Raw genomic sequence first — 26491 nt, 5'->3', positions numbered from 1 at the left:
AATAGAGCTTTCTTTTGGTGGTATTTAATTACAGCTGGGAGTTTTATTTTTTGCTAACAAACAAAAAAAAATAAAAAATCATGTTTAATAGTTTGTTATAAAATTTTGCAAACAGGTCATTTTTCTCCCTTATTGAAATGCACTGATGAGGCGGCGCTGGTGGGCACTGATAGGCTGCACTGGTGGGCACTGATAGGCACAGTTAAGGCGGCACTAATAGGCACAGTTAAGGTGGCACAGATAAGGCAGTACTGATGGGCACAGATAAGGCGGCACTGATGGGCAAAGATGGCACTGATGGGTGGCACGGATGGGTGACACAGATGGGCACTGATAGGTACCACTGATAAATGGGACTGATGGGCACTGATAGGTGGCACTGATGGGCGTCACTGATGGGCACTGGTAGATGACACTGATGGGCATGGATATGTGGCACTGAGGTGCAGCACTGTTGAGGCAGATTGTGGGCACTGATGGGTGGCACTATGGACAATAATTGGTGGCGCTATGGGCACTAATTGGTGGCACTGATGGGTGGCACTTCCCCATACTTTAGGTGGCACTAGCAGGGGGCAGGTGGGCACTGATGCACTGGCCCCAGCTCGCCGTGATCGGGACTGAAGTCACTCTCACGGCCGCTGGTGATCGGCTTTTTTTTTGCTTCCTTGCGCTGTCAGCGCAAGGAGGAAAAATAGCTGATTACCGGCTCTGTTGTGATCACATGATCAGCTGTCATTGGCTGACAACTGATCACGTGGTAAGGGGTCGGGATCGACCCCTTGCTCCGATCTGTGATCAGGCGAGTCTCATAGACTTGCTGATCACAGAGCTTGCCCCGCGCGCGCCCAGGATGATGTCAATAGACGTAGTCCCGGCAAAGCAGGTTCGCGCTGTAGCTGTCATTCGGCTATAGCGTGGATCTCAAGCTGCATGCATGCATTTATTTATTTCCTTTTTTGAATTGACTTTAGTGTCTTTTTAAGCGGTATTTAACGAGTGTTTTTGGTGTTTGCGCTAAATACTGTATACGTGCAATAGTGAATTTACATTTTCATTATCACATGCATTAAGTGGTCACGTGACCGTCATAACGCATGCGATAACCTTTAGGGAATTGTGCCCATGGTTTGGTAGTCTTTACACACTCTTGGTGGCAGAAACCTGTCAAAAACATTGTAAATAGATGCTATGCTTGTCATGAATTTAAAATGCATTCTAATTGAAAGCAGTACAAGACAAAAAGAAGCAGGTTGCATGCATTTGAATGGGACTGGCTGCATCTAGAAAAATGCAAAGCAATTGAAAGGAAAAGCCACTGAAAGTTCCGCCCTATATCCACAATGTACTATTCAATTCAGATTTAAACAAACCACTGTGCCTGAAATCCTTTCAGAATGCTTTCCAGTCATAAACAAATGGCAGATCCCAAATGCCTAGTACACAAGCCATTATAGATGTATGCTAAAAGATCTGTTCACCTTATGCCCATGTAAACACTCATGTGAGCATAGTATAGTATGTTTCTCAGACCTATGCTTATCTCTGCTTTAAAAGTGCGAAGTCCTGTTTGTTGCTCAGTCAGTCTCTAAAGGTGAGTATCTTTTGTGGTCATTTTTATTAGTCAACATGTGCTTTGCCCATGAAGTGCGAATAAAAAGGTTCATGTAAATGGTGCAGTCACTGGCTGCACAGTATTACCATCCTCCTTTTCTTTCTGCCAAGAACAAAGAGAGGGTTCCCCTGGGGTAAGCTGCAACTGGACCTATTTGATACTGTTAGGTGTCTAATGCCACGTACACACGATCAAATTGTCCCGAAACGCATTTCATCGGACAATTCGATCGTGTGTGGGTTTCAGCAGACAATACGTTCGTCAGTATGCTAGTCCGGCGGACTAAGAATGACTCATGCTCAGAAGCAAGTACGAAAAGGAAGCTATTGGCTACTGGCTATTGAACTTCCTTTTTCTAGTCCCGTCGTACGTGCTGTACATCATCGTGCTAGCAAACGCCAGACTTTCTGCGTGTCCGTGTGTGGCCTAGTCCGTTTGGTAGAAAGTCCGCCGGATTGTTTGCTGGACTAAGTACGCCGGACAATTCACTCGTGTGTACGCAGCATAAGTGTCCAAGTCTTAGGGATGTCCCATGGAAAGTAGAGTAGTATATGGCAGGTATTTATCTTTTTACCAAGCTACAGGGGAACTAAGGGAAAGTATGTGCAGCTTGGGCGTGCAGCAATTAAGTGAACATGTTGCTTTGTCCTCATGCACCTTGCCCTTCGCACCTTATAGAAGTGATTGGGTGGCTGTAGAGCTGCTCGGATCACTTCTATATTTAGGGTGGTTGTCTAATATGTCAGCCACTACAAAAACGGTAGCTGCTAACTTTTAATAAAAGGATACTCACTTGCCCCAAGATCCAACGATGTCCTCACCTGGCCGGTTTCTTCACTGGGCTTCAGTCCCTGGCCCATGCATACTAACTGGGCAGCTGGCTATGGCTGTTTGCTGCTTCTCAGTTTTTATTGCTGTCTGTACCCCATTAGGGATTCACCTCTATTTGTCCTGTTTACCATTATCATTGAAAGTGAATGTAAAATAAAATCCCCAAATTTTGGGTTGTCCCCAGAAAAGTAATAGAGGGGAAGTCTTCCAATGGGGCACTAGTACTGGTGACCTGGGTGTCCCCAAGGTATTCGTTTAACCACTTCTCTACAGGGCACTTTCATCCCCTTCCTGCCCAGGCCAATTTTCAGCTTTCAGTGCTGTCGCACTTTGAATGACAATTGTGTGGTCATGCAAATCTGTACACATTTTTTGAGACAGATAGAGCTTTCTTTTGGTGATATTTAATCACCACTGTTTATTTTTTATTTTTTGCTAAACAAATGAAAAAAAGACTGAAAAAATTTGTTTTTCTTAGTTCCCGTTACAAAATTTTGTAAATAATAAATTTTTCTCCTTCACTAATGAGGCTGCACTGATGGGTACTGATGAGGAGTCAGTAATATGCAACACTGATGGGCGGCACTGATAGCTCAATGATAACTGGCATTTCCTGTTTACTCTGGGACCAGCTGTGATTGGACACAGCTGATCATATGGTAAAGAGACTAAGTTGTAGGCTCTTTACTGTGATTGGTGATGCGCTGTGTCCTAGAGACACAATGCACCACGATCGCCGTGCGCCAAGAATGGGAGGACGTCATATGATATCCTCTCAAAATGAGATTGCTCCCGCCCATCCGTCGTTTCACTATATGGTGATCGGGAAGCCGTTAATTTGCAGGGATTTCCTCTCACTTCCTGTTTGGTTATGGGAGAGGAAGTGAGGTAAAATCTCTGCAATAGGGCACAGATGGGGGAAAAAATGTGACCTACTCTACCCAAAATAAAAGAAAGTTTTGCCTATAGTTCTACTTCAATCTGAACTCCAGACAGATTTAAAAAAAAAAACATTTTAATGTAGTTATATATTTAAAAATTATATATTTTTCGGTGTAGGTACCTGAATGTAACTTGGTATCAGCCTCTTTTAGCTACCTGTGAAGTACAACTCAAATTCCTATGGCCAACGCTAGGAGCCAGTCGGATGTGCTGCAGTGTGCGCATTGATGGGAAACCTGCTGGCAAGTATAGAGAGCGGAATGAGCCCATCAGTCTGCTGCTTTTTTTATTATCCAATCACCGGCACTGGGCAAAAAAGAGATTTGGGTACAGTAGAGAAAAGTCGGTCATAAAATTGGCTCTTTCTGGCAGGGCTTTGTAATTTGAAGACTAAATGGATAAATATAGCCCACTAGGCAGTCTGGTCAACATACATCCAGTTGAGTTGGCCTTTGCACTATACAGTATCATGTAGTACTGATACATTTTTATCAATAGTTTGTATATAAGTAAAGTACAACAGTGTGTGGACAAAGCTGCCAATGGACACAGCCAACAAAAAAAAACAGATAGGGGTTTTAACCATTCCCTACTCTATTCAAAAACTACGCACACAGTTTATTGTACTAGACATCTGCAGCTGCAAAAATCTGTTTTTGGTTCGCATAGCCTGCTGTCTGCCTTGTTGCATGCTTGGATGCTGCACAGGGATTAGCTGAGGAGAAATCTAGGCTTCTATGAAATTCTCTATGTTTTAATGAGGTTAACGGCATAGTTGTTCAAAAAGATTTGAAAATGTGACCAAAAAGGGTTTCAGACGTGATCAAAAAGTAATTTCCATTAAACAGGTATTGTTGGCTTGACACTGACATTTAATCATATTGAAATCTAGGATAAATTGTTGCTTTAACCATTCCATCTTTATTATGACTCCCACACAACGATATTTTATAATCACTGTTTTGCAGAACTGGTAGACATTTGTGAGGCACAATGCAAGAATTTGCATTTGCTCAAAAGACATCAGGCATCCATTGCATTGCATATTGAGCTACTGGTGAGTAGGGATGAGCTTCGTGTTCGAGTCGAACGTACGTTCGACTCGAACATTGGCTGTTCGTCCGTTCGGCGAAATCCGAACATTTTGGTCCGTTCGTGTCAAATTTGCGTGGCGCTCACGGCCCACAATGCACTGCGATGGCGCAGTGCATTGCTGGCTCATGATTGGCCAAGCATGCACTGTGACCCCGCATGCTTGGCCAATCGCAGCGCCAGCAGCGAGGAGAGCCATGATTGGCCACAGGCAGGATGCCTGTGGCCAATCATAGCTCAGGCTGTGTAGTGCACGCCCCACACTATATAAGGCCGCCATCGCGGCGGACTCGTGTAGTGTGTTGGCGTCTGAAGCAGTGGGTGTTCTGTGTACCTTCAACACAGTACACACCGATCGTTTTCGGCCGATTTTCTATCTTGCTGTTGTGTAGTGGTTATTGTCTGCGTGCCCTGACCGCAGTATACACCGCTATATTCACCTCACCTATATAGCTAGTGATCTATCTTTAATAATAGAGCTTGCAGTCAGTAGTGTTAGGAGATGCATGCTGTCTGCGTGCTCTGTACCCAGTACATACCGCTATATCCACCTACATAGCTGTTCTCTATTTGAGCCCACTTGCCATCTGCAGGAGTTATTGGAAGTTGTGTGTGCCTCCAGCACAGCACAGTATACATCTGTATATACTCCTTTATCTCTGGTGTTCTCTGGTTATTGTCTGCGTGCCCTGACCGCAGTATACACCGCTATATTCACCTCACCTATATAGCTAGTGATCTATCTTTAATAATAGAGCTTGCAGTCAGTAGTGTTAGGAGATAGTGCGTGCTGTCTGCGTGCTCTGTACCCAGTAGTGTTAGGAGATAGTGCGTGCTCTGTACCCAGTACATACCGCTATATCCACCTACATAGCTGTTCTCTATTTGAGCCCACTTGCCATCTGCAGGAGTTATTGGAAGTTGTGTGTGCCTCCAGCACAGCACAGTATACATCTGTATATACCCCTTTATCTCTGGTGTTCTATAATAAAGGCATCTGCAGGAGTTAGTGGGTGTTGTGTGCCTCCAGCACAATATACACTACCCAACTGCTGTTTTACCCAACTCCCTTCAGGCCATTACCATGTCTGGAAGGCCAGCAAGGAGAGGCAGACAGGCGCGAGCCGATAAAAGAGGGCAAGCAGGCTCTGTGTCTAGAGACAACAGTGCTGGTCGTGGACGCGGTGCATTGTCATCAGCACGTGGCCATGGGACATGCTTGTCCTTCTTTTCGGCAGCTGGACATGTTGAACCGCAACATGCCAACGACTTGGTAGAGTGGATGACCAAGCCCTCTTCAGACTCCTCATCCTCTCTCACCCAGTCTCAGGGTAGTAGCAAAGCAGCTGCCAACGCATCGTCTTCCCTCCTCTCAATGTCATCATCAGTGACTCCTTCCCTAGACCCACCACGTCCTCCTGAGGAGTCTCCTGAACTCTTTGAGCACAGTGTTGGGTACATGCTCCAGGAGGATGCCCAGTGTTTTGTGGGCTCTGATGATGACACTCAGCTAGAGGAAGGGTGAGCGCAGACAGAGGGGATGCTCAAGAAGGACAGCAATCTGGCAGTCATGTTCCACAAGCTGCAGCATACTGCCAGGTTTGCTACAGCGATGAAGAGGGAGGGGATGATGAGGGCACTGACTCCACGTGGGTGCCTGGAAGGAGGGAGGAGGAGGAGGCACATGTCCAACGAAGCAGGATGCCCGCCGGGGGCCAGCTTAGGGGCAGCACACCGACTGAATCACACCGCAGAGCTCCGCCTGTGCAGGGCGCTGCCTCTGCGCGTTATTCTAAAAGTTCTTTGGTGTGGGCCTTTTTTGAGACGAGTGCATCAGATCGCACCGCTGCTATTTGCAACATATGTCTCAAGCGTATCTCACGTGGCCAAAACATCAGCCGCTTGGGCACCACATGCTTGACCAGACATATGTTGACCTGCCATGCAGCTCGTTGGCAAGCGTACCTCAAAGACCCACACCAAAGAACAAAGCGGACCTCTCCTTGCTCCTCATCAGCTGGCATCTCCAACCCCACTAGACCTTCAGTCCTCTCTGAAACCTGCTCTGAGAAGAATGAAGGTGTAGAATTAGGTGTGTCACAGCCAAGTGCTTCCGGGAACTCTGCTAGCGGTACACCCACGTCCGATTATAGCAGGCAAATGTCCCTGCCCCAGCTGCTGGACCGGCAGAAGAAGTTCACTCCCAGCCATCCACATCCCCAGCGGTTGAATGCTAGCTTGGCTAAATTGCTAGCACTTCAACTGCTGCCTTTTCAGTTGGTAGACTCGGCCCCCTTCCGTGAGTTTGTACAATGTGCGGTTCCTCAGTGGCAGGTCCCCAAACGCCACTTTTTCTCACGGAAGGCGATTCCGGCTCTCTACCGGCATGTGGAAGGCAATGTCCTTGCCTTCGCTGGACAGGGCGGTCAGCGATAAGGTGCATATTACCGCTGACTCATGGTCCAGCAGGCATGGACAGGGACGTTACCTGTCTTTCACGGCCCATTGGGTCACTCTTCTGGCAGCTGGGAAGGATGCAGGACAAGGTGCAGTAGTGTTGGAGGTTGTTCCGCCACCACGCCTGCAAAATGCTAATATTGGTTGTGACACACCTCTCTCCTCCACCCCCTCTTCTTCTTCTTCCTCCATGGCCTCTTCCAGTGCTTTGTCCTCTGAACCAGCGGTGCTCCGTAGGCGTTCCAGGGGCTACGCAAGTACGCAGGCAAAACGATGCCATGCCGTGCTTGCGCTGGTTTGTTTGGGGGACAGGAGCCACACTGGGGCGGATGCTTTGTCAGCTCTGCAGGGGCAGGCCGAGAGGTGGTTGACGCCACGCCAGCTTAAGCCAGGAATGGTGGTTTGCGACAATGGCACCAACCTCCTCTCCGCCCTCCGACAGGGACAACTGACCCATGTGCCCTGTGTAGCTCACGTCCTTAACCTGGTGGTGCAGCGGTTCTTGGGCAGGTACCCCGGCTTACAGGATGTCCTGAAGCAGGCCAGAAAGTCTGTGTGCATTTCCGCCGATCATTTAATGCCTGTGCTCGGCTGGCTGAGCTCCAAAAGGAGTTGAACCTGCCCAAGAACCGCCTTATATGTGACATGCCCACCAGATGGAACTCAACATTGGCCATGCTGCAGCGGCTGCACACGCAGCAGAGGGCCATCAATGAGTACCTGTGCGACTACGGCACCAGGACAGGGTCAGGGGAGCTTGGTTTTTTTCTCACCACGCCAGTGGGGCATGATCAGGGATGCATGCACTGTCCTGTCACCGTTTGAGGAGGCCACAAGGATGGTGAGCAGTGACAGTGCATGCATCAGTGACACTGTACCTCTTGTCCACCTCTTGGAGCATACGCTGCGTGGAATAATGGACAGGGCACTTGAGGCAGAACAGAGGCAGGAAGAGGAGGACTTCCTTGCCTCTCAAGGCCCCCTTTATCCAGACAGTGTTCCTGCTGTGCCACCCATCACACAGGAAGAGGATGAGGAGGAAGAGGAGGAGGATGATTGTGTCAGCATGGAGGTGGAGGCTGGCACTCAGCAGCAGCAGCAGCAGTCCTGTAGGGATGATTTACAGTCCCAAGAAACACGTGGACTTGTACGTGGCTGGGAGGAGGTAGCTGCGGATCATGTTGTCCTTAGTGACCCAGAGGACTCCGGACCGAATGCCTCAGCTAACCTACGCTGCATGGCCTCCCTGATCCTGCAAAGCCTGCGGAAGGATCCTCGTATTCTTCGGATCAAGGAGAGGGACCATTACTGGCTGGCCACTCTCCTTGATCCACGGTACAAGGGTAAGGTTGCCGACCTTATCTTGCCATCGCAGAGGGAGCAGAGGATGAGACATCTCCGGGAGGCCTTGCAGAAAGGTCTGTGCAACGCGTTCCCAGAGACTGGGAGGTTACAAACTCCTGGTCCTGGACAACGTGTTGCTGAGGCATCGGTCAGAAGGAGCGGTGGAGAAGGTGGCCGTCTGACTGATGCTTTCAGACAATTTTTTAGTCCGCAGCCCCAAGGTATGATCGGTTCCAGCACCCATCGCCAGTGTCTGATTTACATGGTGCAGGAATACCTAGGGGCAAGGTCAGACTTGGACACCTTTCCCACCGAAAATCCTCTGGCTTACTGGGTCTTGAGGATGGATCACTGGCCAGAGCTTGCACAGTATGCAATTGAGCTACTGGCCTGTCCTGCATCCAGCGTTCTTTCGGAACGCACCTTCAGTGCTGCTGGTGGCTTTGTTACCGATCACAGGGTGCGCCTGTCCACCGAATCAGTTGATCGACTGACCTTCATCAAGATGAATCAGTCTTGGATCACCCACAGCTACCAAGCACCTGAAGCTGATGTAACCGAATAATTTTTTTTGAAATACCACATCCCTTCAAGACTGCCTATGCTGATGCTGAGTGACTGTCCTGTTATGTTGATTGTCTATCCTCTTCCTCCTCTGCTGATATGTTGGAAGAACATTTCTGGTTCTGGTTGATGCCATCAGCCCAATTTTTCTGCCCCTGTTTAACAGGGGCGTTTAAGTACAATTTTTGATGCAATGCTTTGCAGCAGGGCTAATTCCTGCAATCAAACAAGAGTATATGGGAGAGGTTGCAGTGTGGTGGCACCAGCACCAGTGCCTAAGGCCCAATTTTTCTGCCCCTGTTTAACGGGCGTTTAATTACAATTTTTGATGCAATGCTTTGCAGCAGGGCTAATTCCTGCAATCAAACAAGAGTATATGGGAGAGGTTGCAGTGTGGTGGCACCAGTGCCTAAGGCCCAATTTTTCTGCCCCTGTTTAACAGGGACATGTAATTACAATTCTTGATATAATATTTCACAGGAGGGCCCCTTCCTGTGCCCACCCAGAGTAACGGTGAGGACTTATAGTGTTGTGGCACCAGCACCACAACCACCAAAGGTCAATTTTTCTACCACTGTTCAACAATGGCATGTAATTACAATTCTTGATATAATCGTTCACAGCAGGGCGCTCCAGCGCCCACCAAGAGTCACTTTGAGGGCTTACAATGTTGTGGCAAAACCAACACCTTGTTCCGCCATTTCTGCAGAGCATATAGGGCAGGCCCCTACTTTCAAACATCCAGTTTACAAACATCTCCTACTTGCAAACGGAAGGAGACAACAGCAAGTGAGATGAAAAAAGATGGACGACAAAACAAATTATACAGGGGTGATAACCCTTCCCTATGTTTTCCAAAAAGCTTAAAAATAGTTTTTTTGACTGGAGCTACACTTTAAAAATGTACCAGTTGAAAATTACAAACAGATTCAACTTAACACAACAAACCTACACAGTCCCTGTCTTGTTTGCACCGCCTGTATACTGCTGTTCTGAGTATATAGGGCCTGGGGACCACACGCATTTCCTTTTTTTAATATGGGTACAGGGTTCCCCTTAATATGCGTACAAGACCCAAATAGGCTGGTAATGGGCAGGGAGGGCTACCCATGCCATTTTTCTCAATGATTTTCAACCATATTGCAGGAACCAGATATAACATTAAAACCGCAAGCAGTTTTAAATGGTGTTATTTCCGTTAAATGTCATTTTGTGCAGGGACTGTTCTAAACACGGGAAACACGTGGCACTTCACAGGCATACTACAGACACCCCACAGGCACCATATTTAAAGGAATATTTCACTTTTTTCCCCACTTTAATCGTCATTAAAATCAGTGCTCCCGCCAAAACGGCCGTTTTTAAAACTTTTTTTTGCATTGACCCATGTCCCCTGGGGCAGGAGCCAGGTCCCCAAACCCTTTTTAGGACAGTATCTTGCATATTAGCCGTTAAAATTAGCACTTTTCATTTCGAACGTTCGAGTCCCATAGACTTCAATGGGGTTCTAACGTTCGTTCGAATTTGGGGTCCGTTCGAAAGTTCTGGTGCGAACCGAACTGTGTTCGGCTCATCCCTACTGGTGAGTAAACCTGTAAGAAACAAAAATAAATAAATGTTCAATATACTTTATTACATACAGTTGCTTCACTGTAAAATATACCGTATATACTCGAGTATAAGCCGAGATTTTCAGCCTCTTTTTTGAGGCTGAAAGTGCCCCCCTCGGCTTATACTCGAGTCATCGCTGTCTGCCCGCTCGATCAGCGTGTCGAGCAGACAGACAGCGGCCATTCTATTCAAAAGCCGCGCCTCCGGCTCCGCCTTCGCCTGTGATAGGCGGAACACTGAATTTCCCAGCAGCCTGTGTTCCGCCTATCACGGACATCGTATCATCCTCGTACTACGGACGAGGATGATACGACGTCTGTGATAGGCGGAACACAGGCTGCTGGGAAATTCAGTGTTCCGCCTATCACAGGCGAAGGCGGCGGCGCAGCTTTTGAACTTTACAATGGCCGCCGACGAAGAGGGCACGGGACGGCACGGCACGGCACGGGACGGGACGGGACGGGGGCAAGGCAAGGCACGACACGGGACGGATGCAAGGAGGCAAGGCACGGGACGGAGGCAAGGAGGCAAGGCACGGGACGGAGGCTCGGGACAAAGGTAGGCTGGACACACACACACACACACACACACACACACACACACACACACACACACACACACACACACACACACACACACACACACACACACACACACACACATGGATGGATGGATGGAGACACACACACACAGGGATGGATGGATGGATGGATGGAGACACACACACACAGGGATGGATGGATGGATGGATGGAGACACACACACACAGGGATGGATGGATGGATGGACACACACACACACAGGGATGGATGGACGGACACACAGGGATGGACGGACACACAGGGATGGACGGACACACAGGGATGGACGGACACACACACAGGGATGGACAGGCATGTCTCACCCTCGGCTTATACACGAGTCAATAAGTTTGCCAGTTTTTTTGGGGGTAAATTGGGGGCCTCGGCTTATATTCGGGTCGGCCTATACTCGAGTATATACGGTAGTTTTTTTTTTTTGTTAAAGCTCTTCTGTCCTAGATCTATCACCGGTACTTTTTTAAAAATATTCTTCATTTTGCATCATTTGTTTTTTTTTGTCGTTTATTTCGAAACTTTGATTTGGACGATTGATATGATTTATATGTATAATTATAGCTCTCATATACTGAAAAATAATTATGTTGACAATTGTCTTTTATACATATTTAGGTCCATTTTACAGGACAGGTTTCTAGGGCCTTTACCAGCCTTCCTCAACCTTTTTAACACACAGGAAATAAACCACTTACAGACCGTAAGATTTGCCCCCTTAATGACCAGGCCATTTTTTGAAATACGGCACTGCATTGCTTTACCTGACAATCAAGCGATCATGTGACGTTGTACCAAAACAAAATCAATGTAATTTTTTCCCACAAATAGAGCCTTCTTTTGATGGTATTTGATCACTTCTACTGTTTTTATTTTTTGCGCTATAAACAAAAAAGTGCGACAATTTTGAAAAAAATATATATTTATTTTTCGTACATCATGGGACACAGTTAGGCTAATATTCATTACCTGCTGGGTTATACTTCATCTCCAGGTGAATGGACACCTGGTAGACCGAAGGTCTTTAGACAAGAAGTGATCCCCTATAGAACTCTTCCCATACAGGAAGTACTTCAGTTTTTTTACCAGTGTCTGCAAAGTGGATTGAACAGTTTGAGCTTTCTGAGCTCCAGGTCTCTAGTCTCACAGACGGTTCTTAAATGAATCAAGGGATTGACCGATCAGATCCATTTGACACAGGCTTTATATGCTTAGATAAATGGTACCCAAAGAAGACTCAAGATCCTGCGATGCAAAGTGGAGTCCTGGACACTACAGTGCTAAGGCATTCCTGCAGGGTGCTGGACAGGTTCAAAGGAGTGGACCCTAAACATGAAAAGGGTACCCAGTCCTTGAAGGTCCTCAAGTGACCGGAACCCTCCGTGAAGGGTGAAGATCGGGCTCTTAGTTCTAAGCTGCCCTGTGCCTGGACGGATAAGTGAAACCCCTTTATTATTATTGTGGGGTGTCCCAGTGATTGTAACAATCAGTCAAGCTAGCTAGAGTCTGGACACCTGTGTGCAGTGACCATACGGGGGAGTTTTGGGCTACTGTAGCTATGGGTGTTTGCAAGTTATTACCTGTATGCGCACAACGGCGCGCCATTTCGCCTTGGTTCGCCATGGCGCACGTGCGTTCGCAAAAGCACCTCTGGGCTCAGCAGTTATTTGGCGGCCATGGCACTCGCGGCACAGATGCCGTAGCATCTATCTGGGCGCATGAAGATTTGCATCATACGGACACGCCCATTCGCCAGGGCCGGGCAAATTAATGGGCAGAACGTTCTGGCGCACAGTCAACTTATTTAAGCTGTGTATGCCAAGCATGCTGTGCTTCCAGAAGGCAACTGTGGGACACAGAGCAGGCTCTGAACCAGGAACTTGCAGCGGTTCATTTCTCCTTACCCGGTTCACGTGAGTCACCAGGTGTTTGGCAGGCTAAAGGTGCTTAGCAGGATTGTTAGGTTAGGGGCTACACCAAGGTACTGCCTTTTTGTTTCAAATTTCTTTTTATTTATAATTTTTTAAAAATGTAACCAATCATAAAACTCACAACATATTATAAAGAGAAAAAAAAAAGAAAATTACATTGGAAATTTACTCCATCCCTTTTTCTCCCATATATTCTTTCAATTTCCCTGAGGTACAGAACTCCTCCCATTTTTTCCAGCTTTCTGAAATCAGATTTTCAATATATCCTTCTCTTATTTGCTTTTCCATATGATATAGTTCGTTCATCTCACATACCCACTCCATTACTGTTGGTCCATTTATTTTTTTCCAATTTTGAGCTATTACTACCTTTGCTACTGTGGTCATATAGTGTGGCACAGTTGTTAGCACGGGGAGGCAGTTCAGTAGTGCTGCGGCACAGACGATAGCTCAGGGAGGCAGTTCAGTATTGCTGTGGCACTGATGATGGCACAGGGAGACAGTTCATTATTGCTGTAGCACAGATAATAGCACAGGGTGGCAGTTCAGTATTGCTGGGCACAGATAGTGACACAAGAAAGACAGCCCAGCACTGCTGGGGCACAGGGTGTGGCACAGGGGAGGCAGCCCAATGTGGTGTGGCTGGGGCAAAGATGATGGTCAGGGGAGAGCAAGGTTGCCCAGCTAAGCCACAGTACCTGACTTGGAGGCTGATCCTGACACAGTAGGCCGCAACATGGCGGCGGGCCTCGGGCGCCCGGAATCGGCCGCTACGGATCCTCTGATGGCCTGTGGGGGCCCCACACAGCCCAGCACGCTCCTAGGGACAGCCGCCACTGAGTTGCCCGAATTTACCGCCTCCTGGTCAGCCGATCGCGGCACGCGAGCCCGCGGATGTCGGAGGCTCTGTAGGCCTCAAAATGGCGGCAGGTCCCCGCTGCGTGGAGACGCTCCCGTCTGCCCGATTTGTACAATTCCTGCTGGGGCTGGTGGAAAAGATGTCTGGCTACTGGTGTGGAGAGTTTAGAGGCTCTCCGGGCTGGAGTCGATGCAGGATGGCGATGGATTGTATCGGGATCGGCGGAGCTCTGCAGCAGCACGTCTTTCCCCTTCTACATCCGGACACGCCCCCCCCCCCCCCCCCCCCGGTCATATATTGTAAAAACCATAGCTCCCTTTGTTTTAATATCTTTGGTTTATAGGAAAATAACACAATATATATGTCTGGTTCTAACCTTAATCTTGTCACCTTTGGTATATTTCCATTATCCTTTCTCAGAATATTCTTATTTTCCAGCAGCTATACCATATATGTTCTAAAGTTCCCTTTTCTATGTGCATGTTGCATCTCCAAAGTTTTGCAGAATTTCCTTTTATTTATTATATTCATTACTACTGAACTCCTATACCATCTTATTGCAATCTTGCAGTTCTTTTCTTAGTATCTGGTTGCTATAGATAATTTATGTATTCTCCCAAATATTGCTTTCCAGTCTTTCTCCAAAAGTACTTTCCCAATTTTTTGGCTAGAAAATGTCTTCAAAAAGAGGAGAGGGACTAAGGCCACTTTCACACTGAGGCACTTCTAAACTGCCAGTAAAAACACAGCGCTTTTGAAGAGCTTTTCAGGCGCTTTTGAAGATCTTTCCATTAATTTCAATGGAGAGGAGTTTTTCACAGCCCTGCCAGCACACTGCCCCAGTGTGAAAGCATTAATTGATTTTAATGGAAATAAGCTTTCGTGAGTTTTTTAGGCGCTGTTTTTAGAGTGAAAGCGCCTGAAAAGCATCTCAGTGTGAACGTGGTCTAACACTACAGGGAAGGGCACACACCTATGTCATCAGTAGTTCTTGATGAACCTAGTCGTATCTCTAGTGTTGTATCCCCTGAAGGATCAGAGGCTTCCGGGCAATCTGAGCCACTGCGCGTATCTGGAATTGTGCCTACAGTCAATGCTGCTGCTTCACCTTTTATCACTAAGGATGAACTGTCCTCAGCCCTAGCTGATTTAGAGGACATAATTGCTGACATGATTGCCTCCAACCCGTAGGGTGGCAAGAAGCATGATAGATCCCCTTCCTCGGAGTAAGAATGGGTTGATGATGGGGAAGAGATTAAAGCTCGGGATTCTGTGGATGGCCTGGTTGGATGAGTCTGCTTCCAAGCAATCTGGACAAGAAGATATCCAATTGGTGTCTGCCTCTCCATCACAGAGGCTTTTGATCCTGACTCTTACTGAAATGGTTCGTTCTGCCTTTAAGTTGCCTCTTGCAGAGGTTACTGAGCCTCCCAGGTCCTCTTTGGGATCCCTGAGGCCTCTTCAGGCCACAAAGGCTTTCCCCTTACACCCTCTGTTGGAACAAGCGTTGCATGCTGTTTGGGAACATCCTGACAGGATTTTTATTCCTCCTAAGAGGTTTTCCCTTTTATATCCCATGGATGAAAAGTTTAAGAAGTGGAGCATGGCAGCCGTAGATGCAGCAGTCTCTTCCTTAAACAAGAACTTGACTTGTCTGGTAGATAACACACAGGACTTGAAAGACTCTGACAAGACATTGGAGTCATTATTAAAGGCTTTTCTTTGGCCAGTTCAGTTATTCAGCCAGCTGTTGCAGCAATTGGTATCTGCCAGTCCATAAAGGATCAGATCAGACAGCCTGACATGCCTAACCAGGAGGATGATCTGCCTGAAAATAAGGCAGATATTCCTCGAGCGCTGTGTTTTGCTGTTAACGCCTTAAAGGATTCAATACAGCAGGTTTCTCGTTTGCCTCTCTTGTCTGTACATATGTGCAGACTTTTGTGGCTTAAGAACTGGCCAGCCGAGTTTCCTTGTAAGAAGTTATTGGCAGGTTTCATGGGGAACGTTTATTTGGTGATCATTTGGACAAATATATCCAAAAGATTTGCAAAGGGCAGAGTTCTCTACTTCCGGTGAAGAAAAGCACCAGGCGTCTCTCATTTAAAAAAAAGAAAGAAAAAGGGGACTGCTTCCTCAAATGTCTAGGCGCTAAGGCAGTTCCGCCACCAACAGGGCACTAGGGCCAGGGGCAAGCCACAAGGCCAGGGCCAGAAAAAGCCCTGGGTCCAAAATTCTTCTAAACCCAGCACCAAGCCTTCCTTTTGAGGGGACACCTCCACTCCTTGGGTGGAGGGAATGCTGCTGCACTTTGCGGACATTTGGAGAACAATAGTTCAGGACTAGTGGGTCACCTCCACTATATCCTGCGGTTACAAGCTGGAGTTGCGGGGAGGTTCCCCTCCAAAGGTTTTTAAGATCCAGCGTTCCCTCGGATCGTCCAAAAAGAGACTTATTGTTTCAGACATTTAGTGCAGGAATATGCAATTAGCGGACCTTCAGCTGTTGAGAAACTACAAGTCCCATCATGCCTCTGCCTCTGGGTGTCATGCTTGCGGCTGTCAGTCTTGCTATGCCTCATGGGACTTGTAGTTCTGCAACATCTGGAGGATCGCTATTTGCATATCCCTGATTTAGTGCATCAGGGAGTCATTGTAGAGGTTCCGGTGCCCAAAAGGGGCACAGGGTTTTACTTGAACCTATTTCCTTTTGGATGGAGTCTGTCCGCTCAGTAGTAGCCTCACTCCAGATGGGAGACTTTCTAGCCTTCATTGATATAAAGGATGCATATTTACACTTATCTTTCAGACTCATCAGAGGTTCTTGCGATATGCAGTAGAGGAATGTCATTTTCAGTTTGTGGTTCTACCCTTTGGGCTTGCTACAGCTCCCTGAGTATTTACAAAGGTCTTAGGACCTATACTAGGTCTTTTAAGGGCTCAAGGGATCCTGGTACTCGGGTATGTGGACAACCTCCTGCTCAGAGATCACTCACTACAGGCTCTAGAACAGAGCTTAACATGCACAATGCGGTATTTGGAAAGCTTGGGCTGTATCATAAATATCAAAAAGTCAATCTTGAGACCAGCTCAAAGTCTAAAGTATTTAGGTCTGGGCCTAAATACAGTCCAAGCAAGGGTATTCTTGCCACCCACAAGGATCTGTGTCCTGAAGAATCAGGTGCATCAGATAAGGCGCACCAGACAACCCTCCATTTGGCTCTGTGTGAGTCTTCTAGGGAGGGTGGTATTCTCCTTCGAGGCGGTGCCCTATGCCCAGTTCCATTCCAGGCCTCTACAACAAGACATCTTGTTGGCTTGGAACAGGAGAGTACAAGCCCTGGATTATCCAATGTTGTTTTTTTCCTTGGGCACACTTAAGCCTAAACTGGTGGTTGCAAGATCAGAACCTGTGAAAGGAAAGATCATTCCTCCCTGTAACTTGGAGAGTACTGACTAGATTCTGGTCTCTCAGTCTTGGGAGCGACCCTAGAAAGGCCCACAGCTCAGGGGAAATGGTCAAGGACAGAACAGATCCTGCCCATCAATGTCCTGGAATTATGGGCAGTACATCTAGCCCTACAGTCCTGGACAGCGGAGCTTCAGGACTGGCCTATCAGGGTTTTTAATCCGACAATGCCACTGCAGTGGCCTATATCAACCACCAAGGCGGTACCAGGAGTTGCTCAGGTCTGAAGGAGATGAACCACATACCAGCCTGGGCAGAGGGACATGTGCCGATTCTATCTGAATTCCATATCCTGGGAGTAGAGAACTATAAGGCAGCTTATCTCAGCTGCCAGCAGATCTGCTTGGGGGAATGGTCCCTACCCACAGGGGTGTTCCAGGAAATTTGCCAATGTTGAGGATGGCCAGAAGTTGACCTATTGGCAGCCAGGTTCAACAAGCTACAGCAGTTTGTGTCCTGAACAAGAGATCCTCTAGCAATCGGAGCAGATGCTCTGGTAGTTCCATGGAGGCAGTACTCCCTGGTTTATGCTTTCCCTCCGATCCCTCTCCTTCCACATTTGTTGTGCAGAATTCGGAGAGAGGGAGTTCTAGTTATTCTGGTGGCACTAGCCTAGCCCAGAAGGCCCTGGTTCCTGGAGATTGTGAGACTGACAATAGACGGGCCATGGACGCTTCCACGTCGCCCCAATCTACTGTCTCAAGGTCCTATGTTTCACCCCAATTTACAGTCTGTCTCTCTCTCTCTAAAATATATATATATATATATATATATATATAAATATAAATATGCCCAAAAAATGTTTTTAAAAAACAAATTTCTTCAGTTTAGGCCAATATGTATTCTTCTACATATTTTTGGTTTGCGCAAAAGTTATAACATCTACAAACTATGGAAAAGATTTATGGCACATATATATTCTATACATTTTTTTTTTAGTTTTTTACTAGTAATGGCGGTAATCTGTGATTTTTAGCGGTACTGCAACATTGCTGTGGACAGATCGGACACTGTTGACACGTTTTTGGGACCATTGACATTTATACAGGGATCAGTGCTATAAAATGCACTGATTACTGTGTAAATGTCACTGGCAGGGAGGGGGTTAACGCGGCGATCAAGGGGTTAAATGTGTTTGAGTGTTTCTTACTGTGGGAGATTGGGACTGACTGGGAGAGGAGACATTATCTCTGTTCGTGATTACTACAAGCAGCAGATGTGTTTTCTTCTTTCCTGTCAGAACACAAATCCCCTTTCTGGCTCTCGCGCCCATGACCGCGGGTGGCCCGCGGCGATCACACATCCCGGCCATTCGCATCGGATCCACTACCATGCAGCGCGTGGGCACCTGCTATGGCTCTTTAAGGGCCCGAGATGCCAAAAGTCTCCGAAGATGAATGGCACCTGCGCACTAAGTTCAGGTTCAACCCCCACCATCCAAGTGGAGATAGAGTCAGAATAAAATATTGCCCAACGAAGCAAGGCTGTGCCTGAAGCGTGACGAGCGAAGTGAGCCCGCGAGGGGCCCTCTTACTTAGTGCTACCACATGTCCACTTGGATGGGGGGGCTTGAATCTGGACTCAGTGCGCAGGCGCCGTTCATCTTCTGAGACTTTTGGAGTCTCCTTATCCTCTTTACTGCACAAGCACTGCGCATGCGCAGTACGGGGCAGACACTATCCGATGGGTGGATAGTTTTCTGGCAAAACACCGTCGGCAAGTGGTTAAAAAATGATTAATAGTAGGGGTGCAACGGATCAAAAAACTCATGGATCGGATCGCTCCTTGGGTCAGAGTCACTTGGATCAGCAAATAATAATTGAATTTACAAAAACCTGTGAAAATTCCACCATCATATAGTCCCCACTGTAATATGCATCTCCCCCACTGTAATATGCATCTCCCCCACTGTAATATGCATCTCCCCCACTGTAATATCCATGTCGTCCCCCCCACTGTAATATCCATGTCGTCCCCCCCAATGTAATATCCACGTCATCTCCCCCACTGTAATATCCACCTCATCTCCCCCACTGTAATATCCACATCATCTCCCCCACTGTAATATCCACGTCATCTCCCCCACTGTAATATCCACGTCATCTCCCCCACTGTAATATCCACGTCATCTCCCCCACTGTAATATCCACGTCATCTTCCCCACTGTAATATTGGTTGGGTATGGCTGAGCATGGCTGGTTATGGCTGGGTATCGCAGAGTATGGCTGGGTATGACAAAGTATTGCAGAGTATGGCTGGGTATCGCCGAGTATTGCAGAGTATGGCTGGGTATTGGCAGGGTATGGCAGAGTATTGCTAGGATATTGGCAGAGTATGGAGGGATGGCTGTGACTGCAATTGTCACAGAGGCGCGCTGTGGGCACTACAGATACATCCCACAGTGCTTCTGCCATCCGATCTCTCCCCTCCACTGTACAGATCAGTACAGAGGGGAGAGAGGAACCGGCGTCATGACATGTCATCTGACGGAGCGATCACATTATAAACGGCTGTACGGGTGTACAAAGATGGCCGCCACTCCGGAGCTAGGCCAAAGCCGAGGCAGCGGAGCGCTCCTTGGATCGTGGGGTGTGCCGATCCGAACAGGGTGACCCGTTCAGATCACGGATCGGTGACGATCCATTGCATCCCTAATTAGTAGTAGTAGTAGTTAGTGATTAGCCAAACATATGTGTGCTTATTTTGGGTCGGGGCTAAAGTTTAATCATTAATCATCATCAAATCATTGAAATACAGTGCCTTGAAAAAGTGTTCTTAATCCTTGAAATTTTCCACATTTTGTCATGTTACAACCAAAAACGTAAATGTATTTTATTGGGATTTTATGTGATAGACCAACACAAAGTGCCACATAATTGTGAAGTGGAAGGAAATTGATAATTGGTTTTCAACATTTTTAACAAATAAATATCTGAAAAGTGTGGAGTGCATTTGTATTCAGCCCCTTTTACTCTGATACCCCTAACTAAAATCTAGTGGAACCAATTGCCTTCAGAAGTCAATTAGTAGAGTCCACCTGTGTGTAATTGAATCTCAGTATAAATTCAGCTGTTTTGTGAAGCCCTCAGAAGTTTGTTAGAGAACAGCATCATGAAGGCCAAGGAACATATCAGGCAGGTCAGTAAATTTTCTCCTAAAGTTGTGGAGAAGTTTGAAGAAGGGTTAGATTATAAAAAAATATCCCAAGCTTTGAACATGTCAGGGGTTGTAGAACCACCTTTCACTGTAATTACAGCTGCAAGTCTTTTTGGATATGTCTCTACCAGCTTTGCACATCTAGTGAGTGACATTTTTGCCCATTCTTATTTGCAAAATAGTTCAAGTTCTGGCAGATTGGAAAGTTTATGAACAGCAATTTTTAAGTCTTGCCACAGTTTCTTAATGACCCTAAACATACATGCACCTTACACACACAGACACACACAGACACCCCCCCCCCCCCCCCTTTTAAAAGGAATCTAGCTTGTAGTATAGTACTCTACCTTTCCAGCTTCCTCATTCAGTCGAGTACTGCACTGTAGGGGGAAGCAGAGAGCACAGCATACTTCCCTGCACTTTACTTTCGCTTTTGAAGCCGACGGAGCTTCTCACAGTGCTGGGGATCGGGCTCATCTGACAGCCCTGATCTACCAGCTGCACACCAGGCGGGCCGTTCAAAACTGGACCGCGGGCCGGACTTTGGACATGCCTGGTCTATACCTTTTACAACAAGGCAGCCCAAACATGAGTCCGTTTTTTTCATTTAAAAAGAAAAAAATCTGGTTGAGTTTGAATCTTTAACGCTTTTAGAAACACAACTTCTGGCAGTAATGCTGCACCATAAGGCTCATAACTCACACTATATGCAGTGACAGACATTTTACTGCATTATAAAATGCCTATCAACACAAGGACACACAGGAAACAATTGTTAGACATGCTGCATTTTATTGCAGCGCACCAAACTGAATCCGCATGGCACTGCACAGAGCATTGCACTACTGCACACTGCCATGACTAAAGTGTACATTTTATACACTTCACATAAAGTTTGTACTAAACAAAAAAAGGGAGTCGCGATTTGCTGAATCGTTTCCCACACTGCCCGTACTGCAGCCGATAATGGACAGCTGCCGGCGTGGTAAAGCACTCTGGCAGCTCCCGCTTGTAGTGTGACCCTGGCCTAAAAACACTTCCCATGAAAAGGATTTTTTTTTTTAGCAGATCTATCAAACTTTTATCTCCTTTGCGGTACTTTCATATGGTACTGATGTTTGAACGTCCGTATTCCTGGCCAATATTTCTTACATTTATTTTATGCGTGCGTGTGTGTGTACACAAGTATAATAAATTCTAGCTCTCAAATTGGAATTTGAACCTCTTCAAATTTACATTTTTATGTGCATAAAATATTTCTGTGCGTGTATATATATACATTTTTTTTACTTCTCTACATGCATTGCATGTTTACGCTACTGTGTATAAAGGTACATTGAAAACAATGGTTGGCTTTTAGAATGGGGGGGAGGGAAGCCTGTATAGCTAAAAATTTGTTTTTGGACAACAGTGTGCAAGAGGGCTTCCTTCAGCTTTTACAGTGGAACCAAAGCATTAGTATGCAATAACCTATAGAATCAAACCACATTTTGGCTTTCATTTGACCAAACACTACAAAACACTCAAATTGCTTTGAAAACAGAACCTTGCTGCAGTTTTTACAATGGTACTTGTATAATAAAAGCGTAAAAACAAAAACATACTGTAGTAGTTTTTTTTTTTTTTTTTTAAATTACATTTGTGGTTGAAAACTGACTCCTCCTTATCAGCCTCCAAGTCCTTGCACAAGTTGTATCGTCTCTTTTTTTTTTTTTTTTTGTAAACGTGTTTGCATCATTATCTTTCTCTTAAGTCACTGAAAAATTTCATTTATTTCCTGCGTTTACATTTTGTGTGCAAATTGATGCAAGGATATTCAGGTTGAAATGGTAAACATGGCTGTGGTAATTTGTCATGCATCCCTTGTTTGCTTTTTTGTCGGTTAATCGCCTTTCAGCTTTATGCTACCTGGCCAGCTCCAAACAAATCTTTGAGATGCGCATCATACTGGTTTGTTCACAAAGCTTTGTTCAGATTTTGCGTAACACTTTGTCCAGCCAGTGACTACCACACTAATTACTGTGTTAGTAAAACCTAGTTTGGCTACAGACATAATGCACAGATTCCCATTCATGTTACAGGTCTGTTGTAATGCCATTCCTGAGGGTAAACAAATGTTACGGGAAGATAACATAATTTACTTGCTTGCATTATTAGTGATCAGTTTCCCTTTTGTTTTTTATTACAGCTCATGTTACGTGAACATGGGCAATCATTGACATGCATACTGTTTCTTCCATTATGTTTATAATTTAGGCTTCTTGCAAGCACATGGGTTAATGTATGCTTTTATATTGGGGATGGTTTAATCTATAAGAATGATGTGTGTACTTTTTTAGCGGTTTTGTTTGCATTGATTGTGATACATTTTAGAAATGTCATTAAAATGTCACCCCATTGAATGTGGAAAATGATTAACATCCCAGCTTAAAGCTCAACTCTGGGCAAAAACCTTATTTCTCTTTCATTCATTAATGGACACAGCTCCTTTAAGTCTTGACCTTAGGTTATCACGCCACTAGGCAGAACATGTAAAAACAGCAAGGGGGGCGGTCCCTCTAGCTATAACCCCTTACCCTGCTTCCTGCAGCTGTTTTTTCTGCCTAGTGTAGAAGGACCTGGCTCCCTGAGGGGACCATTGGTCCTGGGATTTTTTTTCATTTTTTTTTTTTTTTTACAATTTTTGATCCTGTGATCTGGCTGGGTGACAGGCTGGATAATATAGATCCTTGTCTCCCCAGCCTAGCCATCGAACGAGAACAGACCCCTTCTGCTCCAAGGGAGGCCGGTGAGCTATATGCTCCGGGACACACATGTGACCGGGCTACTGCTGTCCGTGTCGCAGTATGCCGTGGCCAGCAGCCACCCCGTACTGCTAGGGTGATGGGTCTGTGATGGAATGTGTCCCGTCAGGAAGGGCAAGTATGGCTCTCCCTGCCTCGGCAGGATAGAGCAGCTAGGCATTCCCTGGGAGGTCGACTAGGGGGTATCTCACTCTCCCTTTCCTCTCTCCCTATCCCTCATTCCTCCTCCCCCTGCTGGAGCCGCTGTGTGACTGGGCATGAGGTGCGCTGTATGTACCTAGGCCGGGGATGCTCCTTGGGGGCTCCAAGCTTTGGCAGGGCTGCACTGACTGTTAGGGTCTGTTTTTGCTTTTCTGTCACTTTTTTTTTCCTGCTCTGTGAGGTGCCTGAGTGAATTTACCTCAGGAGGGATCGCGGCCGTTTTACTGTAGTCTTATGCAGTGTATCGGCTGTTAGCCATTTTCTAGAAGGTTCGGTGGCCATTTTCTTGGGGATTTTTGTACTAAAGATGGCCGGAGGCCATTTACTTGTAGCCTCAGTGCGTTTTTACCTCTAGTGCTGGGTCTGTGTATCTCAGAACAGCGCGGTTTTCACTCTGATCACTTTGTGACTGAAACAGGGCAGAGCGGTCAGCGCCAGCACAGTGCAGCACTTGGTCAGGGTGGTGAGACCTGCGGAGGGGCCCCTCAGTTTGTGAGCAACTAGGAGGGTGGGATTTGTGTACCTTGCCTTAAATACTTAAGTTGTGGCAGGCGTGTGAGGTTCAGCATGGCGTCAGAAACTGGCACTTCTTCCCCAGACATCCCTGCTATTGCAACCGGCTCACCTGCAAAAAATGCGGTGCCTATGCACGCTTTGTTGGCGGTCCTGGAAACCTTTGTTGCTGTTTCCGTATTTGACTTCTTTTGATAAGTTCATCTACAACGAATGGGAAAGTCCGAAGCGGGCCTTTTCAGTCCCAAGAAGAATGACGGCGTGTTACCCATTTGAGGAGAGCCTCCTGAAAAAATGGACGTCTCCTCCGATCCTTGACCCCCGGTATCCAGGTTAGATAAAGTAACCACGATTTCGGTAGAAGGGACTCCAGCCTTCAAGGACCATGCCGACAGCGGTCTAGCGGTCTCGTCCACCATTTCTCCTTGGATCAGACATATCATGGTTCAGGCCTGTGCCTTAAAGGGGCGGGTGCCCCCTTTTCCTGTCACTGCTCATTCCACCAGAGCAATTGGAACCTCCTGGGCTTTCCGACATCAAGCGTCTGCCTCTCAGGTGTGTAAGGCGGTGACTTGGTCATCCGTTCACACTTTCACTAAATTCTACAAAGTTGATGTAAGCGCATCTTTGGATGCTTGCGTTGGCCACAAGGTTTTGCAGGCGGCTGTGTAAGGTTGCAATTTACACTTTCTTTAAGCTACAAGTTTGTTGTAAATACATCATTTGATGCATAAGTTGGCCGCAGGTTTTGATGGCGGCCATTTAAGATGGCGACTCCTCTGTTGAGGTCTTCCTTTTGTTGTGGGTGAAGTTCTTTTTTTGCTGTTTCCACCCCTCGTTTTTTTACACTGCTTGGGGACGTCCCTAAGGTCAAGAATTAAAGGAGCTGTGTCCCTCAATGAACGAAACCGAAAATTGCATTTTTGTACTTACCGTAAAATCCTTTTCTCTGAATTTCATTGACGGACACAGCACCCACCCCTTCTATTTAGGTTTGTACTGTTTTTTTGACGAACTGAGATGCAGGAAGCAGGGTGAGGGGTAGCCAGAGGGACAGCCCCCTGGGCGGTGCTGTGCAGTCTTGCTGTTTTCACATGTGTTACATGTTCTGCCTAGTTCTCTCCTGAAGGTGGCGTGATAACCTAAGGTCAAGAATTAAAGGAGCTGTGTCCGTCAATGAACTTCAGAGAAAAGGATTTTACGGTGAGTACAAAAATCCAATTTTTAACGCTAAATAGTAAACAATTTGCCTTTCTCCTGGATAGGTTCTGCAAACACCTTGTCCTGTCATAAAACAAGATATAGCCTTCAATACTCATCTCCGTCTCCTGGGATTGTTTCGGCTGAACATTAGCATCTTGGGTACTGGTCCCCTCTCTGCAGCTTCACGTAAGTAAAAAGGACGTTTAGGAAAAAATGTTTTTGTTGCTTCGGCAATCAGCTATAGAAGATAGGTGTTCTTGCTTTGAAAAGAGCTTGGCTTTACCGACATCAGTGTTTGGCATGGGTGCTTGACATATGGCCCTCCAGCTGTTGTGAAATACATGTCCCATCATGCCTCTGTCTTTGGGAGTCATGCTTGTAACTGTCAGCCTTGCAATGCCTCATGGGAATTGTAGTTCTGCAACTGCCCAAGGGCCATATGTTGAGCACCCATTATGTATGGCATACTTTGGTGGCAGCAGGCTCTACAACTGCCCAATCGCTTTCATTGACCCCCCTTGGAAACATGGCTTTTTTGCCATGCATCCTGTGCCCCGCTGTCCAACTTGCGGGCCTAGGACTCACAAGATTGGTGTCGTTGTGTAAAGACCAGTTAACATCTGTTTACTGAATATCCTCTACCTAGTAAGATCCCGGATGCCACATGTATAACGTCACTTCTGGATTTGCTTTGCCCATGTCAGAGTGATAAGGATAATTCTAGGACCATTATTCAAGGTTAAAGGGGAAGCCCACCCTAACATGATTTTACTTGTCTGAGCAGCTTGTGATGCTGGAGGTGATTCCAATTTAGATTTGCAGAGGTGGTCTACTGCTAAAATTTTGCCCTCGATCTGACGTTCGCGGTGATACCCCGCATGCATGGTGAAATTGCTGTTTACATATGACACGAGACCGACTCTTGTGTTCGCCTTTGCGTGAGAGCACAGGGTGACAGGGGTGCTTTTTATTTATTTTTTTAATTATTTATTTTGCTTTTTAATTTTATTTTTAAACTGTTCTTTTTTTTATTTTTTTTATAATTTTTATTTTTATCTCAGGGAATGTAAATATCCCCTATTATAGCAATAGGTAGTGACAGGTACTCTTTTTTTTTATTTTATTTATTTTTTAGAAAGAAAAAAAAATAGGTCTATTAGGCCCTAGATTTCTCCTATGCCCTCAAATCATCTGACCACACCAAGATCAGTGTGATAAAATGCTTTCCCAATTTCCCAATGGCGCTGTTTATATCCAGCGAAACCTAAGTCATGAAATGCTCGTAGCTTACAGTTTCTTAGGCCATA

At 46.4% G+C, this 26491-nt stretch overlaps 1 protein-coding gene across 3 annotated transcripts in view; it reads left to right on the top strand.

The window, feature by feature from the left end:
• The window catches only part of RMI1 (RecQ mediated genome instability 1), a 53233-nt gene that overhangs the window by 11429 nt on the left and 15313 nt on the right, over positions 1 to 26491 (top strand). For 2 of the 3 annotated variants that reach the window (XM_077474856.1, XM_077474855.1), the window contains exon 2: positions 25247 to 25370. The exons of the other annotated variant lie outside the window; for it this stretch is intronic. The gene's annotated coding sequence lies outside the window, so the exon portion shown is untranslated. The remainder of the gene's footprint in view (positions 1 to 25246; positions 25371 to 26491) is intronic. 3 annotated transcript variants of the gene reach the window in all.

The sequence above is a fragment of the Lithobates pipiens genome, unplaced genomic scaffold, assembly GCF_037356315.1.
Source record: "Lithobates pipiens isolate NorthernLeopardFrog02 unplaced genomic scaffold, aLitPip1_a1.2 Scaffold_13, whole genome shotgun sequence".
NCBI classification, from domain to species: Eukaryota; Metazoa; Chordata; class Amphibia; order Anura; family Ranidae; genus Lithobates; species Lithobates pipiens.
Note: the sequence above shows the minus strand (reverse complement) of the source record. Positions and strands in the feature narration are given on the sequence as shown.